Raw genomic sequence first — 9,892 nt, forward strand, 5'->3', positions numbered from 1 at the left:
GAACTGCACGGTAAAGTGTTACGTAAAAATGGAGTGTTGCGCTCATCATTGGCTTGACAGAACGCAATGTGTGACATGCGTGACGCAGCCAGCCAATAAGGACGTTGAAAGCCGTTAGGACTTGATCGTGCATGGATGAGAGCATCAGTGTGCATACATGAAAAGTAGGCCATGATGAATATGTTGCTTGATATACAGTAAGGCAAGGTCAAGGTCAGAGTTTATGACGATGAATTCCATCACACTGAATTGAGTAATCTTTTAAATTAAATAAAATGTGAATTAATTTAATTTTGTTAAACATTACGCAATTCGATGTGATGGAATTTTGTTATGACGTTGAAATGCGTTATTGCATAAAAAATATTTTCATAATTAAACATAAAAAATTAAATGCAATACCAAGGGAGAACTGCTTTGATGCATAAATATGTTACAATTTAAATAATATATACTTATACAAATATATACTGCGATAATGAGAATATTATAATGACCCTCTTTTTTTCGTATTGTGGTAATGAGAACTCGGGGCTAATATATGTGTAATAGTCATTAATGTCACAATGTAAAAACTCTTAATGGCCCTATAAATATCATTCATTTTCTATAGGCAAACACAATTTGTTTATTTGTTTTTGGAATAAAATAGGACCAGAACATTAAAAAGGCATTTTACCCTAAAGGGCCTTTAGCCATTGTGCCTTATAGCCTCTTATACCTTAAATATATAATAGCTTATAACTAATTTTCTGAAAACACTTTTACCCCCTCCAAAAAAAGAAATAATAGGGCATGCAGATGCAAAGCAGACTTCTTTATTGTGTACTTGCAAATGTATTCTTTTACATATATAACTGAAAATATAAATGTATGATGTACATACAGCACTTTATATTGGTCTCTATGCAAGACAGTATTTTAGCAAATTAAATGCAATCTCTGAGAGAACCATTTGCAAAAAGCAATTAGCCCTACCCACAACCCTGAGATCAGCCAAGCTGCCTCATCACTCTCTATTGATTTAATGAATCCATCAATCAGTCTATCATGTCAATCACTGTCAGTCAATGTTTGTGCATACAGCTGAGCTCTCACATTCCATCTCAAGCCCATTGTTCTCACTATAGATAAAACAAAAGACTTAGATTTATTGTTTTATTATATTATAACATATTACTCTTGTTGGCTCTGTTACAACAACATCTCACTATTTAGACTACTTAAAGGAGAAAAGTGTAATTTCTATACCACTAGCATCACCAAACTGAATTGCAAAAATAATCACTTTTTCCATACAAGTTTCCCTCACTCCCCCTGTCTGTTATTGGTCATCAACAAGATTTGTCCAGCTCCAAACTCACAACACTGGTGGAGACAATGACTACATGTATGGGTGATTCTGTCAAGAAATCTGAAAAATAAAAAGTCCTGTTCCTACTTTACACCAGATCAATAAAAAACAATTAAGAAATTATATTTTTCCTATAGAAAATGAAGCCTATTTTTAGGGCCATTAGAACTTTTTACAGCGAGACATTGTTTTCATGACAGTTACGCAAATTTTATTCTCATACCGCAATGCAAAACAGATGGTCATTATGGTATTATTACCGCAAAATGAAAAAGTGTAAGTATTTATACATCATAGTAATTCTCCCTTTGTACTGTCTTTCATTTTAGCTGATTTTATTTCAATCAATCATTGTACAACAGCATCTTTTTTTTTGTAATACGGTTAAACAAATGACTGTGTTACGGTAATAAGAATTCTCATTGAAAACAATAGAAATAGTAAAAGTAAAAATTTCTTAAGGATTACGGTAATGAGAATAAGTGGGTAAAATCAAGTCAAGTCAAGTGGTTTTTATTGTCGTTTCAACCATATACAGTTAGTACAGTACACAGCAAAATGAGACAACGTTCCTCCAGGACCATGGTGCTACATAAAAACAACAAAGGACCAACACAGGACCACATGAGACAACACAACGAAATAAAATACCTATATAAAAAACCTATATATACCTATATAAAGTGCACATGCAAACATGTGCAAAAAGTACGGGACAGTACAACAAATTTCTGACAATGAACAGGACAATAGACAGTGCAGCGCCGACCAGAACTCAGTAGTGCAAAAAGATGACAGTTTCTAAAAATGTAAACATAACATACTATGAGATTGTGCATAGAACACTTAGCAGTTATTGAGGTAGCAGACAGTTATAAAGTGACAGTAATTAAAGTGCAAATCAGGACACGTGTGTGTCAAACCAGTCTCTGAGTATTGAGAAGTCTGATGGCTTGGGGGAAGAAGCTGTTACACAGTCTGGCCGTGAGGGCCCGAATGCTTCGGTACCTCTTGCCAGACGGGAGGAGGGTAAAGAGTTTGTGTGAGAGGTGTGTGGGTTCATCCACAATGCTGGTTGCTTTGCGGATACAGTGTTTTTTGTAAATGTCTTTGATGGAGGGAAGAGAGACCCCAATGATCTTCTCAGCTGTCCTCACTATCCTCTGCAGGGCTTTGTGGTCCGAAACTGTGCAAGTCCCAAACCAGGCAGTGATGCAATGTGCTTAAGTGTCCTGAAAATAATTTAACACACTGTTGTCACGAAAAGAGAGCTGAGCCGAAAGGCAAAGCACTCAATCTACCGGTCAATTTTTGTTCCTACCCTCACCTATGGTCATGAAGGTTGGGTCATGACCGAAAGAACTAGGTCGCGAGTACAAGCGGCCGAAATGGGCTTCCTCAGAAGGGTGGCGGGCTTCTCCCTTAGAGATAGGGTGAGGAGCTCAGTCATCCGTGAGGAGCTCGGAGTAGAGCCGCTGCTCCTTTGCGTCGAAAGGAGCCAGTTGAGGTGGTTTGGGCATCTGGTAAGGATGCCCCCTGGCCGCCTCCCTAGGGAGGTGTTTCAGGCACGTCCAGCTGGGAGGAGGCCTCGGGGAAGACCCAGGAATAGGTGGAGAGATTACATCTCCACACTGGCCTGGGAACGCCTCGGGGTCCCCCAGTCAGAGCTGGTTAATGTGGCTCGGGATAGGGAAGTTTGGGGCCCCCTGCTGGAGCAGCTGCCCCCGCGACCCGACTTCGGATAAGAGGTTGAAGATGGATGGATGGATGGATGCAAAAAATCTTAATGGTTCTCAATGTAGGCTTCATTTTCTTTATGAAAAATCCATTTTTATTTAATATTTTCCACATAGATTTGGGGTTAAATATGACCAGGACATTTACTTGATAGATTTCATGAGAATGACCCTTACATGCATATTATTTTCTGCTTACGGTCCATATTCTGATTAAGATGGCCTTTGTTCTGGAAAAAAAAGGATTATTGATTAGCATGTAAATGTAGTTAATGTTGCTCCACTATGTCAGGCTGGTCATTATGATGCTTAATCAAAGCAATGTTCTGATACTGCCACAGAGCCACTCTGTTTCAAGCTTCATGGTCAACCTCGAATGGCTTCCTTATGTTGTCTATCAACATTAAGCTGAAAGTATTTTAACAATGAAACAATTACATACTTCACCTTGAAAGTTCCTCACTCAGCCACAGAACAGTCAAACTTGAGATTTACCATGTCCATGTAATATTGAGCATCTGCTCTCAGAATATTCCAGTATTCATTGCCTGTCAAACAGAGACCATGTGCATACTAATGAGGAACAGCATTTAAAACACATGGTCATTACTGATAAATGCAAGGAATTTCATGAAAGAAATCAAATATGAGACTGCAGAAAGATGACTCACCTGCTGTTGAATGGTGTAATCCCATTGGTTGTGTGAGTGGCTGGGGTCCCAGTAGCCAATCTGTCTCTTCGGATATAAACATTTCTTGGCCTGATCCCCCTTGACAAACGGAGCAGCAAACGCACCTATAGAAAACTCAATTATAAATCTGCTGACTATACAAGTCAAATTCAATTCTCATTTACATGCAAACTGCATGCAATTTTAAATGTAATGCATCTCTCAGATAATGTCCCAGATAGCACACGTACATCTCCGAGATGTCTGTTTTAGATCTTTTCATCTTAAAAGCTTCACATTCTAATTAACATCTGATAAACATCTTAGAAATCTCAGACTAACAAACATTTTAACTTATAAAAGTCTCAAAGACATCTGCTGAATGTCTTATTGCCATCTGAGAGGAAACGTCTTATAACGTATTGCAGATGATCATGTCATAATGTTTGTTTATATTAATTAAATTTATATAGTTAGACATTAATGGATATCTATGGTCTAACAACATCTATACAAAACAACTTCTGTCCCTTCTCCTCCAGGCCAGCCCACACTACACTCTAAAACCCCTGGCTATCTGATGTTCTTTGTGAACATCGGTCCAAACTCAGAACTGCAGTAAGAAAATAGCACAACTTTAAGATCCAACTGACCTGAGCAGGTGTCAGTCACTGCTCTCTTCCTTCTCTACTTGAACCACTTAAACATAATACAAATCAAAACTAAATCAACAGAAATTCATGATTTCGTGCAAGACAGGAATGTCAGTGTTCTGGCATGGCCAGCGAAGAGTCTGGATCTCAATCCCATTGAGCATGTCTGTGACCTGTTGGATTGGAGGGTGAGGGCTAGGGGCCATTCCCCCCAGAAATGTCTGGGAACTTGCAAGTGGAAGTGGTGGAACTGGCAAATCTGGTGCAGTCCACGAGGAGGAGATGCACTGCAGTACTTAATGCTGCTGGTGGCCACACCAGATACTGACTGTTACTTTAGATTTTGACCCCCTTTGTTCAGGGACACATTATTCAATTTCTGTTAGCCACATGTCTGTGAAACTTGTTCAGCTTATGTCTTGGTTGTTGAATCTTTTTCTGTCCATACAAATATTTACACATGTTAAGTTTGCTTAAAATAAAAGCAGGTCCTCTCACTTTCAACTTTCTTTTTTGCTGAGTTTATAATGCAAACATTACAACGTATCGCCTTACAAGTCACGCATTAGAGTAAAAGTGTTTCGATGTAAGAACATGCAATAAAGGGCTCCATTTTCATGACGCATTAAGCACAGCGCTACATGCAACGAACGTATGCTAAGTCTTATCCAATTTTCATGAGAACGCTAATTCTAAGCGCTATTTTCATGCCAGCACAAAGTGCACGAGGGGGTGGGAGTGTCTGTGCTCTCAGTGGGTTTATGCATGCAAACTGGGGTGTAAACGAAGTGGCGCAAAAGTGCAATTTGATATTTTCCTGAGAAATATGTCATTAGGCTAAGGCATTGGAGAAGGATGTCTAATCTTAGTGCAAAGTCTAAGATCAGTTCCTGCATTTGCAGTTTAGAGATTCCCCTAGAAGGTAGTACTGGTAATAAAGTTCATGTCCAATCTCTGAAAATATAATGGAACATCAAATAATGTCCCTGACAATCACTGTTGTAGCCATTTTATGAAACAAACATTTGGAGATGTTTGTTTCATAAAAAGAAGTTTGAGAGGGTCAAATGTTTGACTTTTTTTTTAATGATTTTATGAAACACGTAATTTTGATTATATTTTCGTTTCATTTTAGTGTCATTTGAATTTAGAAATGTTCTTACATTTTTTCATGTTTCATTAAATGAATTACATTAGAAGTGAAGTGCGTGCACAATTTCGCCAAATTCTCTTGTACCTAGACTTAGTGCATGCTTGCAAGAAAATACCAAAACTTTATGGTTATGCCCACTGACTTTGCACATATGACTTAAAGCATATGCTGCGCTTATCGCTAGCTCATTTACAATAGGGCCAAAATGTTAAATATAAAAAGCAAGCAGCAATAACAATTTGTTATAAACAGAATGTTTTATACAAATAAAAAAACTATTTGATTGAATTTAGCTCACCAGCTATGAGGGCCATCAGGATTACTATATGCCCCATTATTATACTACACATATTACGACTGGTAATAACACATTACCAGATTCACTGAATGACTTTTATCATCAGTAAATACAAATCAAGTTTGCCAATTTGCCATCATTTTCTACAAAACATTTGCTTAAACTTAAGGGTATGGCTATGAGTTACCTGTGCTGTTGAAAATGAAGTCCACCAAGTGCTGATCATGAGAGGTTGAATGCCATTTCATTAGATAGCAAATATAAAACTAAATGGTATTTGCAAACAAATGACTCTAGACTTTTTCTCTGAAGTAACTTCACTTTTCCGAACTGTTTGTGCGAAGGAGATTTTTTGCAAAGTAGTTCAAACTTATTTTGTGAAATGATTTGCTTGAAATGTCTGCTTGTGTCATCTTTCTTAAATAAATGCCACTTGGTTTGATATTTGTAGTCTAATGCAATGACGTTCATACATTTTTAAGAGTAGTTAAAGTGACCAAATATTTTTTGGAGTCGCTGTATATCTGAGACCACACATATGCATATTATTACTAATCCATTAACAATGATAACAATATCATAATATACTAATATACTACATGAATCAATAATTTATAGTTTAAAGGCAACAGCCCAAAATACACTAATCATGAGCTCTCTCTCAATGCTTATATAAGCATTCAGTCAACACTGTGCAGAAACCTAACGTTGTGAACAAAGCGAAATTTGAAAACCTGAGGAGAAAAAGCCTCAGTCACTCACCATCATCCAGCTTTTAATAATGAAAAGCCCTTTTTATATACATAGCATATATTTACCTGTAAACATAAATTAAAACGTGATACACATTTTAAAAATGGTTTTGGATATGTTTAATATGAACTAATAGAAGTTCCAAAAAAAGATTTCCTAATTTGGCCTGGAAGACCTATATTTACAAAACATGAGATAAATAAGAGAAAGCTTTTATATTGTTGACAAAAATGAGAGAAAGGTGATAATACTTTTAGTGATCAACCTGCAGAGACATTAGTGCAATCCGAGTACACACAATATATATATATATATATATATATATATATATATATATATATACAGTGAGGAAAATAAGTATTTGAACACCCTGCTATTTTGCAAGTTCTCCCACTTAGAAATCATGGAGGGGTCTGAAATTGTCATCGTAGGTGCATGTCCACTGTGAGAAACATAATCTAAAAAAAAATCCAGAAATCACAATGTATGATTTTTTAACTATTTATTTGTATGATACAGCTGCAAATAAGTATTTGAACACCTGAGAAAATCAGTGTTAATATTTGGTACAGTAGCCTTTGTTTGCAATTACAGAGGTCAAACGTTTCCTGTAGTTTTTCACCAGGTTTGCACACACTGCAGGAGGGATTTTGGCCCACTCCTCCACACAGATCTTCTCTAGATCAGTCAGGTTTCTGGGCTGTCGCTGAGAAACACGGAGTTTGAGCTCCCTCCAAAGATTCTCTATTGGGTTTAGGTCTGGAGACTGGCTAGGCCACGCCAGAACCTTGATATGCTTCATACAGAGCCACTCCTTGGTTATCCTGGCTGTGTGCTTCGGGTCATTGTCATGTTGGAAGACCCAGCCTCGACCCATCTTCAATGCTCTAACTGAGGGAAGGAGGTTGTTCCCCAAAATCTCGCAATACATGGCCCCGGTCATCCTCTCCTTAATACAATGCAGTCAGCCCTGTCCCATGTGCAGAAAAACACCCCCAAAGCATGATGCTACCACCCCCATGCTTCACAGTAGGGATGGTGTTCTTGGGATGGTACTCATCATTCTTCTTCCTCCAAACACGGTTAGTGGAATTATGACCAAAATGTTATATTTTGGTCTCATCTGACCACATGACTTTCTCCCATGACTCCTCTGGATCATCCAAATGGTCATTGGCAAACTTAAGACGGGCCTTGACATGTGCTGGTTTAAGCAGGGGAACCTTCCGTGCCATGCATGATTTCAAACCATGACGTCTTAGTGTATTACCAACAGTAACCTTGGAAACGGTGGTCCCAGCTCTTTTCAGGTCATTGACCAGCTCCTCCCGTGTAGTTCTGGGCTGATTTCTCACCTTTCTTAGGATCATTGAGACCCCACGAGGTGAGATCTTGCATGGAGCCCCAGTCCGAGGGAGAATGACAGTCATGTTTAGCTTCTTCCATTTTCTAATGATTGCTCCAACAGTGGACCTTTTTTCACCAAGCTGATTGGCAATTTCCCCGTAGCCCTTTCCAGCCTTCTGGAGGTGTACACTTTTGTCTCTAGTGTCTTTGGACAGCTCTTTGGTCTTGGCCATGTTAGTAGTTGGATTCTTACTGATTGTATGGGGTGGACAGGTGTCTTTATGCAGCTAACGACCTCAAACAGTTGCATCTAATTTAGGATAATAAATGGAGTGGAGGTGGACATTTTAAAGGCAGACTAACAGGTCTTTGAGGGTCAGAATTCTAGCTGATAGACAGGTGTTCAAATACTTATTTGCAGCTGTATCATACAAATAAATATTTAAAAAATCATACATTGTGATTTTTGGAGTTTTCTTTTAGATTATGTCTCTCACAGTGGACATGCACCTACGATGACAATTTCAGACCCTCCATGATTTCCAAGTGGGAGAACTTGCAAAATAGCAGGGTGTTCAAATACTTATTTTCCTCACTGTATATATATATATATATATATATATATATATATATATATATATATATATATATATTTTTTTTTTTTAAATGATACTGTTATTAATAGAAGCTCAAAATGTGAAAAAGTATTTGCCCCCTAAGCTACCCAAATCTATGAAACTGCATTCATAATGCAGCTGGACTAGACACACCCAGGCCTGATTACTGCCAGCCCTGTTCAATCAAATGAACACTTAAACAGAAGTTTTTCAGCAGCATGAATTTTGCTAAAAGGTCTCACCCAGTAGCACTCTATGTCAAGTTTGAAAGAAATTCCAGAAATGATAAGGAAAAGGGTGATTGAAATACATCAGTCTAGGAAGGGTCACAAAGCTATTTCAAAGGTGCTGGGACTCCAAAGAACAACAGTGAGAGCCAAATAGAGAAAACTTGGCACAGTAGTGAACCTTTCCAGAAGAGCACAGCGAACACTCATCCAGAACTCACAAAAAAGCCAAGGACAACATCCAAGGAACTGCAGGCCTCTCTCGTATCAACAATCAGAAAGACACTGGGCAAGAATGGCATCCATGGAAGAGTGGTGAGGCAAAAACGACCGCTAACCCATCCAGGTGACAGGGAGTGGGCTCTGGAGTACACAGTGGTTCTCAGCCTCTTTCAGAAAGTTTACGCTCAGAGTGTAGAAACCCTCTTCGTTGTACTTGGTTGGGAACACCTTCACGTTTTTTTATCATGCACTAGTGCAATGTTGCAGCCACAGAACAATAACAAGAAGGTCATATATATATATATATATATATATATTTGAAAACCGTATTTTGTTTTTACTCAGGTTGCCTTTGATTCATATCTTGTTTGAAGATCTAAAACAATTTAATATAAAAAATACACAAAAATAGAAGAAATCAGGAAGGGGCAAATCTCTTGTAAGACAGTCACACCATGACCTTCTTGTTATTGTTCTGTGGCTGCAACATTGCACTAGTGCATGATAAAAAAACGTGAAGGTGTTCAAACAACAATCCCTATGAGAGTTCAGAGAAACCAGCAGGTTACTACAATAAACTGAAAATTAATGTACTCATCTTATGTCATTCCAACATGACTTTCTTATTTTGCAATGAACACAAAAGGAGTTATCTAGCAGCACATTCCTGCTGCTCTTTTCCATTCAATGAAAGTAAATGGTGCCGACAGTTGTCCCAGGACCCCATCCACATTGTATGAATCAGTGTGGACATTCTACTAAATGTCTCCTTTTGCGTTATACGGGTTTGTAATTACATCAGGGTGAGTAAATAGTGACAGAGTTTTCATTTCTGTGTGAATGTTAAAATACCAGTACTGT

The sequence above is a fragment of the Xyrauchen texanus genome, chromosome 3 (genome assembly GCF_025860055.1).
Source record: "Xyrauchen texanus isolate HMW12.3.18 chromosome 3, RBS_HiC_50CHRs, whole genome shotgun sequence".
In the NCBI taxonomy this organism is placed as follows: domain Eukaryota; kingdom Metazoa; phylum Chordata; class Actinopteri; order Cypriniformes; family Catostomidae; genus Xyrauchen; species Xyrauchen texanus.